The sequence below is a fragment of the Aquarana catesbeiana genome, linkage group LG02, assembly GCF_042186555.1.
Source record: "Aquarana catesbeiana isolate 2022-GZ linkage group LG02, ASM4218655v1, whole genome shotgun sequence".
Classification (NCBI taxonomy): Eukaryota; Metazoa; Chordata; class Amphibia; order Anura; family Ranidae; genus Aquarana; species Aquarana catesbeiana.
In genome coordinates this window covers 387,256,546-387,275,749 of record NC_133325.1, presented here as the reverse complement: position 1 = coordinate 387,275,749, position 19,204 = coordinate 387,256,546, and the positions used below count along the sequence as shown (strand labels likewise).

The following is a 19,204-nucleotide window of genomic DNA, read 5'->3' as shown; positions in this document are numbered from 1 at the left end:
GCTAGGTGAGGTCTGGTTCCTACTTTAACTCTTTAAGGAGCCTGTTAGACCAGGAACTCCAAAGAGAACTATTCACTTCTTGTGCTATGTCCCCCCCCCCCCTATTTGTCTCTGTCAGCAGGCCATAATCCCCTCCTAACAGAACAAAAGAAAGAAATGTATTTTGAAGTGATGCATATGGTCTTGACATTGGTGTTTCTATCAGCAGGCCATAACCCCCTTCTGACAGAAAAATTTATAACGTGTATAGATAGCTGTTAGCATAGGATGTTGTGTTTTTGTCTTCACAGGACCCCTTCGGATGGGATGGCTGTCCATCCATCTCCGGTTGGAGCCAAGAACCTGCAGGCAGAGTATTTCCCTTGAGGCTCAAAATGTGATGTGTTATGTTGCTGTTAGCTACAGGGATCTGTAGTTAGGTGTATAGTGTAATATGCAATTAGCAGACCTCCAGCTGTTGCAGAACTACAAGTCCCATGAGGCATAGCAAGACTCTGACAGCCAGAAGGATGAAACCCAGAGGCAGAGGTATGATGGGACTTGTAGTTTTGCAACAGCTGGAGGTCCGCTAATTGCAGGGGGGGGGGGGGGGGAGTAGCACCCTTTAGTGTGCTAGAAGGATAGTGTATGCTTTTTTTGTGAGAGTAGATACATTTCCAGGCTTGGCTAGCAGCCAAGAACCCTTCTCATGACACACTGAAGTGTCCTGGACAGGTGACATGGGAGCAAGAGAGGACAGTGGGAGAGCACTGCCAGGCAAAGTCTCCAGGAGAGGAACAACAGGTTGCAGCCAAGAAGGCTGGTGAGTGACACACAGTCGGGAGAGGACTGGGGAGGCATGCCTGAGAGGACTGGGAGAGTGCAGTCTGAGATGGGTGCAGAGTCAGAGGAGTGGACTGAGGTGTGGAGAGAGGTAGCTGAAGCCATGAGGGCTGGCAGGCCTGAAGATGTGGTACTGGGCTCAGTATCCACGTGGACAGCTAGCACTAAGGACTACCATATTTTTGATACACTAAAATGGTCCACAGTCCCTGCCTGCAAAAGGCATTCACCCTAGGCCTGGCTGAGCCAGTCTCAGGTCTACTAATCAGTGCTAGCTGGTCTGGGAAGTGCAAGCAAGTAATGTCCAAGCAAGTAATGTGCTGGAGGTGTTGAGAATAGATAGTCTGCAAGCAAGTCATGTTCTGGAGTTGAAGATTGGAGTTGTATATACTGGAGGTGTATATAGTTGGTCCCATACATATCGACATGGGGACAATGTGCTTTGGGGGAAGCCTCCCCGAAACACCCCTCCATGTTGAGGGCATGTGGCCTGGTATGGTTCATGAGGGGGGTACGAGCAAGCAGCTGGCCTGCCAGGCTGCATGCTCGGATAAGGGTCTGATATGGATGTTAGGGGGACCCCCACGCTATTTTATTTTTTTTATTTTGGCATTGGGTCTTAGGTCTGATATGGATTTTGAGGGGGGGGGGGACCCTTCGCCGTTTTTTTCTGAAGTTAATTTCCAGCATCTTTTGTTTACATTGAGTCATCCATTGTTAAGGATGCGTTGGCTGGCTTGCAACCAGCTATTCACTGGTTGTTAAAGATGCCAGCAGCCGCCCACTGAGAAAAAAATGCTGTGCAGACAGTAAATTGGGGGCCTCAGACAGCAGGGGACCCAACATGTCTTCTATTTTCTCTTCACCTGAACCCACGATTGAATCCTCAGTGCAGTCCATGGCGCTGAAAGTGTGGAAGGGCTTTCCAGACTCCCGATTCCAAAATTGTCAGGCTCAGGGCTAAGGGAGGCAGTAGGAACCAGTCAGTTGGGGAAGATCCATGGCGTCAAACACCTCCCAGTCATCTTCAGGTTTCCTGGAACAGTCCCTACCCAGCACACAAGGTCTCAGCATATTTCAATGTAGTTGCTTCTTTACGAGGTCAGGCCCCTCCGAGACCAGATTGTAGACAGGGGTAGGTGGGAAAGGCTACCCCACCACCCGGTATGGGGTGCGCTCCCACTTAGGCTCCAGCTTGCCTCCTCAGGTGTGCTTGGCATTCTTTACCAACACCCGGTCCAGATGTTTACCATGTTCTTCAAATGTCTTGGAGATGATGATGATATCATCGAGGTAAACTAACACAGCCTTGAAATTGAAATCTCCAAGACATCTTTCCATTAGGTGCATGTGATTAAATTTAATTAGTTCCAAGAATTTGATGGTGGTCTTCTCTCGGTCCTGCACCAGGACTGTCATGTACCTGGTCGGAGGCCAAAGTGCTGAGAGGGCTTCCCTTGCAGCTGAGTGCAGGGCACCCCTAAAGGTTGTGACGGGGGTGCTGTGCTCAAAGAAGCAGGGGATACCACTGCAACAGGCTGAAGTGATGGGATGTCTGCTGGATGGAGGTTGGACAAGCAGGATGCACTGCTGGGCAGGAGTCCCTCAGATGTACCAGATGAGACTTGGCAGAAGGGAGAGCCAGAAGCAGGGTCAGGAGCTAGGCCAGTAATCATACACAGAATATCAGCCAGGGGTAAAGCAGCAAGCTGGGTCAGGAGAAAGCCGGGGTCACACACTGGTAATCAGGCAGCAGCAAAGTCCAAGGAGCAAGCCAAGGTCATACACAGATCAGCAGGCAGAAGCGGAGTTAATGGAACAAGCCGAGGGTCCAAGCCAGGTCAAAAGGCAAGTCGAATCGGTAAAAGAAAATCCAATAATAACAGGAACAGGGAGCTGAAGATCATCCAGCAACTTGTGGCTCAGCCTGCTGGCTTTAAATAGGGCACTGGGCCCCAGGATCTGTCACGTAATGCATGCAAAATGGCACACGCGTATGCGCGATTACACATTAATGTTCGCCATCATTCGTGCTGGCACGCGCATGCCTATTCTCCCTGGCAAGCACCCGAGTGCCCGAAATCTGTTAACTCTGTCATTATTATTGGCAGATGTGCCCGTTCTTCTGCGAATCATTCTCTGACAAGGATTTGCCAGTAGCCAGTGGCAAGATTCAAGGTGAAGAACTTGGCTTGTCTGAGAGCCACTAAGCATTCCTCGATCCAAGGAAGTGGGTAAGCATCCCGGTGGGTGCATGCATTGAGTATACAGTAGTCCACACAGCACCGTAGACGCCCATTATTCTTTCGCACCAGAATGACAAGAGCAGCCCATTGACTGCAGCTTTCTTGATCACAGCATTCTGAAGCATGTTGCAGAGTAACCTTTTGGCTCAATGGGGGGGGGGGGGTGTGTGTGTGATGGTACTGCTCCCGAATGGGCGGTGCGTCCACCATGTGTATGGGCTGGTTGATGGCTTTGGTGAACCCCGTAGTCCTCTAGACTGCTGGCAAACACCAGCAGGTGCTTTTCCAGCAGCTGGTGAAGCAGTCTTTGGAGTAGACTGGTGTAGACCTGGGATAGAGAAAAGTCTTTAAAGGGGATATCCAGCTGCTCGAGGGACTTGTATTGGTTCTCATCTCAGGAAGTCATAGATGCCTGTAGAGGGATGCAGATCGCTTGCACCCCAGGTTGGGCCTCAGAGATACAGTGGCGAGGCACTGCATTGAGTTTAGCAAAGATGGCGTGTCTGGGCAGTGATAGGATAGGATATGACCCACCAAAGTGAAGTAACACATGCAAGGGTTGACACGGCTGCACACCCCAAAATGCATTGCAAAATTAGTGGAAAAGTTTCCCCGGGGGGGCTTTAAAGCAGCAAAATATTTTTGAAACAATGTTTAGTAACCATGTTTGGTAAAAATTTTGTTTAATTCGGACATAGAATGCATTACATAGATACAATCAATATCACATAAAAGTCCAGTAGTTGACACAAGCAACAACAAAGGACCATCTCCCATGGCAATCAATTCATTAAAAAAGTTCTAATTGTACAGTTACATTGTAACAATACTATCCATGTGAATCCCCATGAATACCCCAATGCATTTCCTTTTCTGGTCTTCTTCGGGGGGGTTTTAAATTCTAGAGAGATACATCAAAAAATTCCATTAGGATTTTCTACAATATACAAAATATGATAGATCATTTCGTGATATTTTGAAAGTCTTGAAAGTACATCTCCATACATATGGCGAAGTACTTACCATTTGGGAATAGGAAAGTGGGCTTGTGTCGCATAGTTTGAATTAATAAAAACCGCTGCGTGCGGTGGTCCCACAATGTTTACTCATTCCCTCTGTCACCTCTGGGCGCATCCGTAGTCCACAGGGCTTACAAGGAGCCACACATTTGGACCCAGTGGGGAAGGTGTAGGGCGAGGCACCTGTAATTTGATATTTGTAAAAATTAGTATGTAGTCAGCGGGTGTCGGGTGGGTGTTCCATATGGTCCTATATAGCCAGACTTTTGATGTATCTCTCTAGAATTTAACCCCCCCCCCCCCCCCCCCCCGAAGAAGACCAGAAAAGGAAAAAGGGTCGAAATGCATTGGGGTATTTATGGGGATTCACATGGATAGTATTGTTACAATGTAACTGTACAATAAGAACTTTTTTAATGAATTGATTGCCATGGGAGATGGTCCTTTGTTGTTGCTTGTGTCAACTACTGGAATTTTATGTGATATTGATTGCATCTATGTAATGCATTCTATGTCCGAATTAAACAACATTTTTACCAAACATGGTTACTAAACATTGTTTCAAAAATATTTTGCTGCTTTAAAGCCCCCCCCCGGGGCTTTAAATCCACAAATTTTGCAATGCATTTTGGGGTGTGCAGCCGTGTCAACCCTTGCATGTGTTACTTCACTTTGGTGGGTCATATCCTATCCTATCACTGCCCAGAAACGCCATCTTTGCTAAACTCAATGCAGTGCCTCGCCACTGTATCTCTGAGGCCCAACCTGGGGTGCAAGCGATCTGCATCCCTCTACAGGCATCTATGCATCTAATGCATTCTATGTCCGAATTAAACAACATTTTTACCAAACATGGTTACTAAACATTGTTTCAAAAATATTTTGCTGCTTTAAAGCCCCCCCGGGGAAACTTTTCCACTAAGGATATGACCCACCAGCCATTCCTCTGATGTCACAGGATCCTTGCGGGGTTCTACTATAATGGTTGCTGCCTCTAATCCCTCTAATTTCTGTTGGGCCCCAACAGGGAGTGACCAGACCACTTCTTGCAGGGGTGCCAAGAGTAACTTTTTCTGGAGGGGGGGTGTGTACAGACCACTCCTACTTATTCTGGTTGCGTTTAAGTTGCCCTGCACTGGGCCTCGTAGGCCTGGAGCACTCCGAGCCACACAGCTTGCAGGTCATAGGCATGCACCCGCTGGCCCGAATTTTCACATTTGGCCAACAAGTTAGGTAAGTCCAGGTCTTTCAAGACATTTATGCCCAGCACGACAGACACTGCTGGGTTGACTGGGCTGTGGGTTACCACTACAATTGGAATTCTCACCCAGGTGATGCCCACGACCAGGATGGGTAGATAGTTGGCCCCTCTGAGAGACAGCCAGTAGGGGTCTAACTGTTCTCGTGCTCCAAATTTCTGCACATAGAAATCATGCTCCATGATCGTGACCTCTGGCCTGGTGTCAATCAGGCATGGAACTTCTTGCTCGTTAACTTAGATGGCTACCACTGGGCTTGATTCGACCATGTCCTCTGACTTGCTGGGACATTGGTTTGTTGGTCCTGGGTGTCGTCCTTCTGCCCCGGGAGTCATTAGTTTAAAGATGGCCTGGAGGGGTTTCTGAATCCAGACCACCCACAGTTCTTGGATATGTGTCCATAGCAGCCTCACCGACAGAATGTTTTATCCTTCTCAGGGTCTCTGTGCAGTCCTTCTTGGAGGAGGCTACCTCCTGTTTCAAGGTAGCTACATCCTGAGCTAGTTTTGTCAGCGAGGTTTGTATGGCAAAAAGGGGTGAAGGTGCCAGGGCCTCCTCTTTGAAGTATGCAGGTTCAAATTTCTTGACCATGGCCACTGTTACATCCATCTCTCCTTATGTAAGGAGGTGGCAGGTTGCATCTTAACTTTCTCTTGCAAGGCTCTCTGGACTGGGTCAGTCTTCAGGCCAGCTGGGCCAGCCTTCAGGCGGGCATCATCCTTTAAGGTGTTAATAGCTAGCTCTGCCACCAGCCGAGCCAGGACCTTGTACAGGTGCGCTGCAGTCCCCAGTCTCTACTCCCACTCTGCCAATGCGATGTTAGAGCCATTGATAAGGGCTAAGGCTGAGTCTAGAGGAGCCATGCTGGAACCCAATCCTCCTTCTGCACCTGTTGCAAGGGGCATATCCTACCATTTATGCCAAATGTAGGTAGGTGCAAAGTGGTGTGGCGGCAATAACACACACAGTCCATGTGCGATGAAAGATTATTGAAATAATGCAAAGACAGTTCACAATAAACCCAACCGGGAACACTCACAGGTCCAGCAGCGTGTAGCGAGCAGGTTTCAGCCAAGCTGACTGCGCCTGTTAGGAGGGGTAGAATGGGGTATGGACTTCTCATGCCCAAGCAGGAAGATGTCCAGAGACGTTGCGAGCCCTACGCTTTCCCTCCTTGTCAGGAACCTTTCCCTGCCGTTAGTTCTTTCCCTACCAGGCAGAGTACCTGTCCCTAATCTACCCACTCACAAAATGTGCGCCAAGCCAGGGAAACGGGGCCTTAAATGGGCTCTGTCTGACCCAAGATGGCTGCTAGAGTCACATTGGACTACAGCATCCAATTGAAAAGCTTCTCCAGTGACCAAGGAAACCATAGAGGAACCACGTTCCTCTTGACTTTCTCTCCAACTGCACCAGCCTACAGGTTTAAACTTACCTGCTCTGTGCAATGAAAGAGCGGCCCCAAACCTCCTGCTCTGGGGTCCCCCATTGGTGATCTTGGCTCCTCCATGTCAATCTCCATGACAAGCCACTTGCTATAGGGGCAGACGTGAAACCTCACTCCAGAGCCAGGCTGTGTGTTTCCATAGACACACACAGTGCGGTCTGTCCCCACTTTAAATGTGTAAAAGTTGCCTAACAAAAAAATGAAATGCGAAGAATTGTTACAAGCTAAGGAAACATTTTTAGATAATACTGCTATTTAGATTTAAATAATACAAATATAATAAACCATTATAATAATTAACACTGTGATAAAATATATTTTGATTTTGGTAAGTGCCCTAATATTAACCACTTCCTGCCTGGTCTATAGCAAATTTACTGCCGAGCGGTGGTTTAATTGTTCTGACGTCCTTCAGAACAAGCCGCTCACGCGCGCACCCCGGGGGGGCTCCGACACACCACATTTCTGATCACAGTAAAGAGCCTATGACATAGGCTCTTTATCATGTGATCAGCTGTGTCCAATCAGAGCTGATCATAGTGTAAATAGGAAGTGCTGGTTATCGACATTCTTCTACTCACGCTGACAGCGCATGAGTAGAGGAGAGCCGATAAGCGGCTTTCCTCACAGGGGGGATCTGCACTGATAATCAGTGCAGCCCCATCAGCGATGCCTGCCAGTGCCCACCAGTGATGCCTGCCGGTGCCCACCAGTGCCCATCAGTGATGCCAATCAGTGCTGCCTTTCAGTGCCCATCGGTGATGCTTGTCAGTGCTACCTATCAGTACCCATCAGTGCCACCCATCAGTGCCCATTAGTACCGCCTATCAGTACCCATCATTGCCCCCTATCAGTGCTCGTCAGTGTCGCCTAACAGTGTCCACAAAGGCTGCCCATCGTTGCTGCCTATCAGTGCCCATCAGTGCTGCCTATCAGTGCCGCCTATCAGTGCCCATCATTGCTGCCTATCAGTGCCCATCATTGCTGCCTATCAGTGCCCATCATTGCTGCCTATCAGTGCCCATAAAGGCTGCCCATCAGTTCTGCCTATCAGTGCCCATCAATGCTGCCTATCAGTGCCCATCAGTGCTGCCTATCAGTGCCGCCTATCAGTGCCCATCATTGCTGCCTATCAGTGCCCATCATTGCTGCCTATCAGTGCCCATCATTGCTGCCTATCAGTGCCCATCATTGCTGCCTTTCAGTGCCCATAAAGGCTGCCCATCAGTTCTGCCTATCAGTGCTGCCCATCAGTGCCCATCAGTGCTGCATATCAGTGTGGCATCATCAGTGCCCATCAGTGCAGCCTCATCAGCGTACATCAGTGAAGGAGAAAAATACATAGAAATGAAGAAAAACGTTTTTTTTTCTTTTTCTACATTTTTCAGTCTTTTTTCATTTGTTTAGCAAAAAATAAAAACCTCAGTGGTGATTAAATACCTCAAAAAGAAAGCTCTATCTGTCTCAAAAAAAAAAAAGATTCAAAATTCCATTTGGGTACAGCGTTGTGTGACCGTGCAATTGTCATTCAAATTGTAACAGCACTGAAAACTGAAAATTGGCCTGGGCAGGAAAGTGCCCTGTACTGAAGTATTTGTAGCTGCTGACTTTTACTTTTTTTTTTTTCTGAGGGAGCCTCCTCTAATAATACAAAACCTAATAACGTGATGTTCTGTTAAATGATCGTTAGGTGGCGACATCTCACCCCTACTTACACGGCGGCAGACACCGAGGGCGTTGTAAATATTTCTCTGTGGGATTTTTTTGCACGTCCTGTGTGCGACCACGGCTATACGTGATGACGTCTATTATGGCAGGCTCTCCAATGAGAAAATCGAATCCCTTCCCCCCCTAGTGTTTGTTGGAGAACTGATCGTCCAATGAGCGGGCGGCAGGAGAGCGTCGCCGAGCTTCCCTGCTGATCATCTGATAGCTCAGGTACGTGAACCGACCGCCGCTGATTTGCTGCCCCCTCACCGGTTGGACAGGACTTATTGAGAGCTGGTTGTTGGTGGGCGGGGCCAGGTGCAGCCTGTTCTTCCTGGTGGTGTGAGGGGCAGAGAGTGTGATGTAAGGGTTGTCTGTGAGTGAGAGGGGGCAATACATAGGAAGGCTCCGTGTTATTTCTATGTACATAGCTGTGCTGGGGGCTCCCTACACCAACTCCCCTATATTTTCCAGCACCTCTCAGGGACATTGCTGCCCTCACACAGGCCTTACCCTCAGGCCCCATGCACACACGACCCCCCCCCCCCCCCCCCCCAATGGAAACCTATGCTCCAGGGAGGAAAAGGCATTCAAAATGCACAGAAACTAAACTGTAAGTGGCATTGTTTGTACCAGGTGCCATTAAAATCAATGGGCTGTGACTTGTCATGTGTCCAAAGTCGCACGACAAGTCGCACTAGTGGAAATGGAGCCCAGGAATCTATACACACTATACAACTTTTGTTGTCTGATTTCCTTTAGATTTTCCAAAACCATGTAGTACAAGGGCCGGCCTGATTACATACAAATTGAATCTCCTAAGGTTTGACCTCGTATTGTATGGTTTTTGGTAAATCTGAAGGAAAAAATCGACTGAAAATTGTATAGTATGTATCCAGCTTTAGGCCTCCTGCACACAGGATTGTTGAAAAATTGCTCTCTGCACTGGCTCTTTACCAGGAGCTGGCAGAAAAAAACAGCTTGCTAAATGCTTGTTTTGGGGTGTAATTACGCACGTTTATGTGCGCAGAGCGTTTAGAGACCTATGCACATCAACTCCTTCTATTGTTTACATGCATTCTCTACCCCCCTCACCACCAGGGTCCCAACAAACTTTATTACACCTTGATTACATAAAACAGATTGGGCTTTCGTTTGATGGGAAATGTTAATGGATATCCCCTAAATGTGTTTAATTATGAAAAGGAAACGGGTCCAAAATAGTAAAAAAAAAAAAACTTTTTTTTTTAAGTTTAGCTGTCTATTTTTATACCATTACCATGACCCACCACCAAAAAAACCTACAAAATAAATTCTAACTATCACAGCAATACCACATATGTGTGTGTTATTTGTTCTTTGTACTCGTAGTAGGGCCAAGAAACAATAAGTATGCATTTTGTGTCCTATCTGAACACACTGACACTAAAATGAAAACCCTTTTATCTTACCTAAAACTCACTAGATCTGACACTGACGCTAACTGAATATAACACAGACAATAACACTGACATCAACAATAATGCCCCGTACACACAGTCAGACATTCTGACAACAAAATCCATGGATTTTTTTCCGACGGATGTTGGCTCAAACTTGTCTTGCATACACACGGTCACACAAAGTGGTCAGAATATCTGAACGCGGTGTCGTAAGACACGTACCTCGGGACTATAAATGGGGCAGTAGCCAATAGCTTTCGTCTCTTAATTTATTCTGAGCATGCGTGGCACTTTGTGCGTCGGATTTGTGTACACACGATCGGAATTTCCGACAACGGATTTTGTTGTCGGAAAATTTTATATCCTGCTCTCAAACTTTGTGTGTCGGAAATTCTGATGGAAAATGTGTGATGGAGCCTACACACAGTTGGAATTTCCGACAACAAGGTCCTATCACACATTTTCCCTCTGAAAATCCGACCGCGTGTACAGGGAATTACAGTAAGTGACAAACTGCCATTAACATTAACAAACACTAATTGCCACTTCCACTAACTGATAATAACACTGACACCAACACTAACTGACACATTGCCCTTGCAACTAATTGACAACAACACTGACATCGGCACTACCAGTAAGTGACACACTGCCACTAACATTAACAGACACTAATTGCCGCTTCCACTAACTGACATTAACAGACACTTATTGACTCTGACACTGACATTTACACTGGCACTAACTGACAATAACACAGACATCGACACTAAGTGACACACTGCCCTTGCTACTAACTGACATCGACACTAACAGTAAGTGACACACTGCCACTAATATTAATGTACACTACTTGACACTGCCACTAACTGACAAAAAACATTGACACAGGCGCTAACTGACATTAACAGAAACGAATTGACTCTCACACTAACTGACATTTACACTGCCACTGACATCAACTCTAACACTAAGTGACACACTGCCACTGACATTAACAGACACTAATTGACACTGCCATTAACTGACAATAACACTGATACACTGTCACTGACATCAACGGTCACTAATTGACACTGCCACTAACTGACAAAAATACTAACACAGATGCTAACAGACACTAATTGACACTGGGGCGGGCGGGTGCCGGCGGTAAAGCGGCGCTATTTTTGGTGCTGCTTTACCGACGTTTTAGCGGCGCTTTTCAGCCGCTAGCGGGGTGGTTTTAACCCCCGCTAGCGGGCGAAAAAGGGTTAAGACCGCCCGCAAAGCGGCGCTGCCCCATTGTTTTCAATGGGCAGGGGCGCTTTAGGAGCATTGTATACACCGTTCCTATAGGGCTGCAAAGATGCGGCTTGCAGGACTTTTTTTACCGTCCTGCAAGCGCACCACTCCAGTGTGAAAGCACTTGGGCTTTCACACTGGAGAGACAGGAGAGGCACTTTACAGGCACTATGCAGTCGCTATTTTTAGCGCTGTAGTGCCTATAAAGCGCCTCAGTGTGAAAGTAGCCTTACACCGACGCTAACTGACACACTACCACTGACCTTAATTAATGGACACTAATTGACAATAACTGACATCAACACTCCCACTGACACACACCCACTAACTGACACTAACAGTAAGTGATACACTGCCACTGACATTAGAGTGAAAGTAAACCGGCCCTCCTATCATTTTCAGCCAAGGAAGCTGCCATCTTGGCCCCCGTTTAACCACTTAAGCCCCAGAAGATTTGCCCCCTTAATGACCACGCCATTTTTTTGCGACGCTTTAACTGACAATTGCGCAGTCGTGCAACGTTGTACCCAAACCAAATTGACGTCCTTTTTTTCCCACAAATAGAGCTTTCTTTTGGTGGTATTTGATCACCTCTGCGTTTTTTATTTTTTGCGATGTAAACAAAAAAAATGCAACAATTTTGAAAAAAAACCCTATATTTTTTACTTTTTGCTATAATAAATATCCCCGAAAAAATGTAAAAAAAACCCCTAATTTTTTCCTCAGTTTAGGCTGATATGTGTTCTTCTACATATTTTTGGTAAACAAAATCACAATAAGTGCATATTTATTGGTTTACGCAAAAGTTATAGCGTCTACAAAACAGGGGATAGATTTATGGCATTTTTATTTATTTATTTATTTTTTTTACCAGTAATTAGGACGATCTGCGATTTTTATCAGGATTGCGTGGACAGATCGGACACTTTTGACACTTTAGAGATCATTGACATATAGCGATCAGTGCTAAAAAAAAAACACTGATTACTGTATAAATGTCACTGACAGAGAAGGAGTTAACACTAGGGGGGTGATCAAGGGGTTAAATGTGTTACCTAGGGAGTGTTTCTAACTGTGGGGGGATGGGACTGCCTGGGGCAGGTGACCGATTGGTGTTCCTAAGCATTAGGAACAACTGATCAGTCTCCTCACCCCTGTCATAACGGAGATCTGTCTATTTACATTGAGGTGCCCAGCAGAGGTGCCCATTGAGTATTTACATTGGGTGCCCAGCGGACATCGTGGGAGCGTGCCCGCGGGTCCCGCAGACACGGTGGCCCGCGATCTTGACACGGAGAGGCAGAACAGGGAGATGCCTATGTAAACAAGGCATTTCCCTGTTCTGCCTAGCAACATGACAGGGATCTACTGCTCCCAGTGATCGGGTGATCATGTCTAGTGAGCCCATCACCCCTACAGTTAGAACACACTGAGGGAACACAGTTAACCCCTTGATCGCCCCCTGGTGTTTAACCCCTTCCCTGCCACTGTCATTTACACAGCAATCAGTGCATTTTTATAGTGCTGATCGCTGTATAAATGTCAATGGTCCCAAAATAGTGTAAAAAATGCAATGTCGCAGTCACAATAAAAAGCACAGATCGCCGCCATTACTGATAAAAAAAAAAATGAACAATAAAAATGCCATAAATCTATCCCCTATTTTGTAAACGCTATAACTTTTGCGCAAACCAATCAATATATGCTTATTGCAATTTTTTTTTACCAAAAATATGTAGAAGAATACATATCGGCCTAAACTGAGAAAAAATTCATTTTTTTAATATATTTTTTTGGGATATTTATTATAGCAAAAAGTAAAAAATATTGCTTTTTTTACCAAATTGTCACTCTTTTTTGTTATATTGCGCAAAAAATAAAAACCGCAGAGGTGACCAAATACCACCAAAAGAAAGCTCTATTTGTGGGAAAAAAAGGACATAAATTTTGTTTGGGTGCAACGTCGTACGACCGCGCAATCGTCAGTAAAATAGACGCAGTGCCGTATCGCAAAAAATGCTCTGGTCATTAGGGGGGTAAATCCTTCTGGGGCTGAAGTGGTTAATCTTCAACTGCCATGATGCTGCACACGTGATCAGTTATTACACCAGCCATTGGGTAGTTTGACAGTTTGGTTGGGAGCACAACCAATGAGATAGTTACATTCCCGTGCCAGGAATGTAATGCCCCGTACACACGGTCGGATTTTCCAACGGAAAATGTGTGGTAGGACCTTGTTGTCGGAAATTCCGACATCACACATTTTCCATTGGATTTTCCGACACACAAAGTTTGAGAGCAGGGTATAAAATTTTCCGACAACAAAATCTGTTGTCGGAAATTCCGATCGTGTGTACACAAATCCGACGGACAAAGTGCCACGCATGCTCAGAATAAATAAAGAGATGAAAGCTATTGGCCACTGCCCCGTTTATAGTCCCGACGTACGTGTTTTACATCACCGCGTTCATAATGATCGGATTTTCCGACAACTTTGTGTGACCGTGTGTATGCAAAACAAGTTTGAGCCAACATCCGTCAGAAAAAATCCATGAATTTTGTTGTCGGAATGTCCGAACAAAGTCCGACCGTGTGTACGGGGCATAATTGTTTTTTAAACCGTTAAATCAGTGGGTTTACTTACGCTTTAACAGACACTAATTGACACTGACATTTACTGACACCAGCACAAACGGCAACGGGCACGCTGCCAATGACATTGACACTTAAACTGACACTAATACTCTTTTTTTTTTTTTTTTTGAATGCCATTTGATGTAATCCACTCAGCTAAAGGCTCCTCTTCCTGTGTCTGTGTGTTAGGAAAGAAAAGGAAGAGCAGGAAGCCAGCCGCAATAGCGGCTTGTGTATGACAGCCACCAAGATTATGGAGGGCTGGCAAACAGTAGAGGCGTGCACCCAAAGGAGGCTGTGCAGGTTGCCATAGGTTTGAGATTGTAGGCCACATCAGACGACTTTGCAGGCCATGGATTGAGCATGCTTGCTCTAGATTAACAATCTTTTCCAGAAAAGTCTGTTTCTGAGCTTCACCAAAGGGAAACAACACTGGGATGGGTTACAGAATAAATGATCACTGTTATAGCCAATCAAAGGCTATCACAATGATCAAGTGACCAGGATCTGGTTCCCCCAGGTCCAGATCAATAGTAGGAGACCCGTGGCTGTCACCAACAGCCCGGTCTCAAAGCTGGGAGCGTGCGGTGAAGCGGCACTGATGGGCACTTATAGGCGGCACTGATTGGCAGCACTGATGGGCACTGTTGAGGCTGCACTGATCATCAGGACCCTGATGATCAGTGCCCTGATTATCAGTGTAGATGTCCCCTTTCACACTAGCCATTACCGGATCTCCTCTCCTTATGCTGTGACAGCGTGAGAAAAGGAATGCCGATAACTGGCAAGCGTGTTTACATCACAGTCATCTGTGATTGGATACAGCTGTTCAAGTGGTAAAGGGCCGCTGTGATTTGCCTTTTACCCTAATCTGTGATTCAGCTGTGATCACAGACGTGCTGCAGCGGGAGGCATGGTACTGGAAGGACGTCAATAGATGCCCTCCAAGAACTGGACGACTGCGCTGTAGCCGTCATTCGGCTACAGCATGGTCGGCAAGTGGTTAAAGAGGAAGTAAAGCCTCTGAGGAAAAAAAAACACCCTTCAAGACAAAGGCATAATGAGCTAGTATGCATAGCATACTAGCTCATTATGAATTACTTACCTGAGATCAAAGCCCCTGCATCGGCCCTCATTCGCTTCCTCCGACGCCGCCATCTATCCCGGAGTGACTTCCGGGTATCGCGGCTCCGCGCTGTGACTGGCCGGAGCCGAGATGACGTCACTCCCGCGCATGCTCGCTGGTGCCGCCACTAACGGCATGATCGCAGTTAGAAACGGCACGCTCAGTGCGCCTGCGCCCGATGTCTACGGTGCTGCTATTTCTGCAAATATCTCCTAAACCTTTTAGGTTTGGGAGATATTTCTTGCATCTACAGGTAAGCCTTAATCTAGGCTTACCTGTAGGTTAAAGTGGTTGTAATGGGTTTACAACCACTTTAAAGCTCACTTCCTGGAAGCTGCATGTATGTGTTACGCAGTTGTAGAGGGGTTAAGTGTAAAAAAAAAAACATAAATATGCTTCTCCTGGAAAGTGAACTTGGCCCATTTTTTTAACACCCCTGCATGCTGTGCGCAAATATGTGCATAAACGCTTGTATATGTGTATGGGCATATTAGCTAACATGCAGCTGCGTGCAGAGATGTAAAAAAGAAAGAAAAAACACCAGACACCCCTAAAATGACGTTTTTTGCACCCATGTGCATGAGGCCTGATACATGAATACAATAAGAATAGATAATGGATAGTAAAAGTTTATTACAGCATGCCAAAAAAGAGGAGGGGGTTATTGTTGGATTGGTTTATTTTCATCATTATATGTCAACTGGCATGGCATGGTACTAGTGAATATATATACACAGTAGGGATGAGTGTAGGTTTGGTGTGAAATTACATTTGGATCAAACACAGAAGCAAGCTATCACTGTCACCAAATCAGCAGAGGTATTCCCTGTCCGCAACAAGGGAGCAAGGATGCTCATGACCATTGATCAGCTCAGGCGTGTTTGAACATGGGTCTGAACCCACCTGAGCTATCCTGACAAGAAGCTGTCAAAGCCGTCAGCAGGTCATGGGCATTCCTTGCCCTGTAGCTGCACGTATACACACCCCTTTCTTACGTGAGGCTGTGGGGTAGGGAATGCTTCTGCCACTTATGATTGACTGTCAGCTTTGACAGCTTCCTGGCGGAATAGTACACACGGGTTTGGACTCATGTAGAGATCTCCTCTGTCCTTAAAAGCATCAGATCAAACCAAGATCGGTTTGATCTGATGCTTCCACAGTCCGGTAACGTCCTGTTTACAGTAACCAATACCGAAAGCGTCAAAATACTTGTCACTTCCGGTTTCTTTGACCATGCAGATTATCTGGGATGTTCTGGTCATTTGGTCATCCCTATGGCCAGAAGAGCCCAGGAAGTCAACAGGAAGGGGGGAGGACCCCCTTCTGCCACCTGTAAATGCAATCCAGTGGCTAATTAGCTGCTAGGATTGCTTTACATTAAAGCCCATCGCTAGCTGAAAAAAAAGATACCATGATGATGCCTGTAGCTGCATGCATCATTCTGGTGTAACGTTTTTTTTTTTTTTTTTTTTACATGGAAGGCATGGTGCTGGGGCATCAGGAGAACTGGGTGTCAGGAGGGCATTAGGGGGCTGGGTGTCAGGAGGGCATTAGGGGGCTGGGTGTCAGGAGGGCATCGGGGCTGGGTGTCAGGAGGGCATCGGGGAGCTGGATGTCAGGAGGGCATTGGGGGGCTGGGTGTCAGGAGGGCAACAGGGGGTGGGGCATTTGGAGGGCTGAGATGTCAGGAGGGCTGGGGTGTACAGAAGTTTTTTCAATGCAGAGTGGCGTAGGGAAGATGCAGTTTAAAACCTGGATCAGGGAGGAGGGCCGATGGGGATGACAGCGGAAGAGCAAGAGCTTGGGCATGCTCGCAGAAGAGCCTGAACCCGCCCATGCGATTTTGGATGCTTTCCCTGCCCCGCAGCCACACGTATGCAAGGGGTGGGGCTTCCTCAGCAGCCTAGGATTTGGTGCCTGCGCTGCACGCGCACGGAGTTTAAGAGAAGGCAGGGGCGGCAACACTGGGACGAGTTTGCAAGCTACCTGTCAACGGTCGACAGCTTGCGATCTACGGGTTGCCATCCCCTGCTCTGGAGCAACTGCACTTGCAGTGCACAGTATATTTGCCCTTAGTAAATCAACCCCCTTGCCTTTCTCTGAAAAGTGATCCATGGTGTGCGATTTTAATGCAATGCATATTAATGCACAGTTTTGTTTAAGGTAAGCTGAGCTCAGTGACGAGCTAGGATGACCACACACAAATGCATTTTTGGGGTTTTTCCTTTTTAGTTTGTTTTGTGTTCATTTAGAATACGTCCAGTTTCCAGCTCAAAATATAAGAGGTTTTGTTAGATCTTATGAAGATCCCAAGCATGTCCATTGATGGAATTCTCGTGCAAGCAGACAGTATTTGCCTTTTGATTTAATTGATGTGGGTAGCTTGTAAGAATTTAGGTAAGGTCCACACCAAGCATTATCTCCTTATTTAACTAATTAATGTCATATACAGTGCCTTAAAGTATTCATACCCCTTAAAATGTTCCACATTTTGTCATGTTACAACCAAAAGGGTAAATGTATTTTATTGGGATTTTATTTGATAGACCAACACAAAGTGGAACATAAATGTGAAGTTGAAGGAAAGTGCTAAATGTTTTTAAAATTTTTTAACAAATAAATATGTAAAAAGTGTAGCGTGCATTTGTATTCAGCCCCCCTGGAGTCAATACTTTGTAGAACCAATTTTACCTGCAATTACAGCTGCCAAGTCTTTTTGCGGATGTTTCTACCAGCTTTGCACATCTAGAGAGTGACATTTTTCCCCATTCTTCTTTGCAAAATAGCTCAAGCTCTGTCAGATTGGATGGAGAGTGTCTGTGAACAGCAATTTTCAAGTCTTGCCACAGATTCTTAATTGGATTTAGGTCTGGACTTTGACTGGGCCATTCTAACACTTGAATATGCTTTGATCTAAACCATTCCATTGTAGCTCTAGATGTATGTTTAGGGTCGTTGTCCTGCTGGAAGGTGAACCTCTGCCCCGGTCTCAAGTCTTTTGCAGACTCTAACAGGTTTTCTTCTAAGATTGCGCTGTATTTGGCTCCATCCATCTTCCCATCAACTCTGACCAGCTTCCCTGTCCCTGCTGAAGAAAAGCATCCCCACAACATTATGCTGCCACCACCATGTTTCATGGTGGGGATGGTGTGTTCAGGGTGATGTACAGTGTTAGTTTTCCACCACACATAGCGTTTTGCTTTTAGGCCAAAATTTTGGTGTCATCTGACCAGAGCTCCTTCTACCACATGTTTGCTGTGTCCCCCACATGGCTTCTCGCAAACTTCAAATGGGACTTCTTATGGCTTTCTTTCAACAATGGCTTTCTTCTTGCCATTTTTCCATAAGGCTACTTTCACGCTGAGGCACTTTACAGGCGTTTTAGCGCTAAAAATAGCGCCTGTGAAGCGCCTCTCCTGTCACTCCAGTGTGAAAGCCTGAGTGCTTTCACACTGGAGCGGTGCACTTGCGGGACGTTAAAAAAAGTCCTGCAAGCAGCATCTTTGGAGTGCTTTAGGAGGGGTGTGTACACCCCTCCTAAAGCACCCCTGCCCATTGAAATCAATGGGCATCGCCTGCAAAGCGATTCGGCAGCGGTGCTTTGCAGGCGCTATTAACTCCTTCATCAACTGCTAACGGGGGTTAAAAGTGCCCCGCCAGCAGCCGAAAAGCGCCACTAAAACAACGGTAAAGTGGCGCTAAAAATAATGCCGCTTTACCGCCAATGACCGACAAAGCCCCTGGCCCATTGTGAAAGTGCCCTAAAGGCCAGAATTGTGGAGTGCACGATTAATAGTTGTCCTGTGGACAGATTCTCCCACCTGAGCTGTGGATCTCTGCAGCTCCTCCAGAGTTACCATGGGCCTCTTAGCTGCTTCTCTGATTAATGTTCTCCTTGCCCTGCCTGTCAGTTTAGGTGGATGGCCATGTCTTGGTAGGTTTGCAGTTGTGCAATACTCTTTCCATTTTCGGATGATGGATTGAACAGTGCTCCATGAGATGTTCAAAGCTTAGGATATTTTTTTATAACCTAACCCTGCTTTAAACTTCTCCACAACTTTATCACTGACCTGTCTGGTGTGTACCTTGACCCCCATGATGCTGTTTGTTTACTAAGGTTCTCTAACAAACCTCCAAGGGCTTCACAGAACAGCTGTATTTATTTATACTGAGATTAAATTACACACAGGAGGACTCTATTTACTAATTAGGTGACTT

At 46.3% G+C, this 19,204-nt stretch overlaps 1 protein-coding gene and 1 long non-coding RNA gene across 4 annotated transcripts in view; one reads left to right on the top strand and one right to left on the bottom strand.

The window, feature by feature from the left end:
* Nucleotides 1-8,620, bottom strand: part of LOC141128102 (uncharacterized) — a 38,644-nt gene extending 30,024 nt beyond the window's left edge. The window contains exons 1-2 of the long non-coding RNA XR_012241642.1: nucleotides 8,509-8,620; nucleotides 6,782-6,981 (exon numbers count right to left, since the gene is read on the bottom strand). This is a non-coding gene — a long non-coding RNA (uncharacterized lncRNA). The remainder of the gene's footprint in view (nucleotides 1-6,781; nucleotides 6,982-8,508) is intronic.
* BEND2 (BEN domain containing 2) overlaps nucleotides 8,518-19,204 on the top strand; it is a 71,419-nt gene continuing 60,732 nt past the window's right edge. For 2 of the 3 annotated variants that reach the window (XM_073615183.1, XM_073615181.1), the window contains exon 1: nucleotides 8,519-8,731. The gene's annotated coding sequence lies outside the window, so the exon portion shown is untranslated. Of the gene's footprint in view, nucleotides 8,732-19,204 lie in introns of all 3 variants that reach the window. The other variant, XM_073615182.1, reaches the window with a different exon arrangement.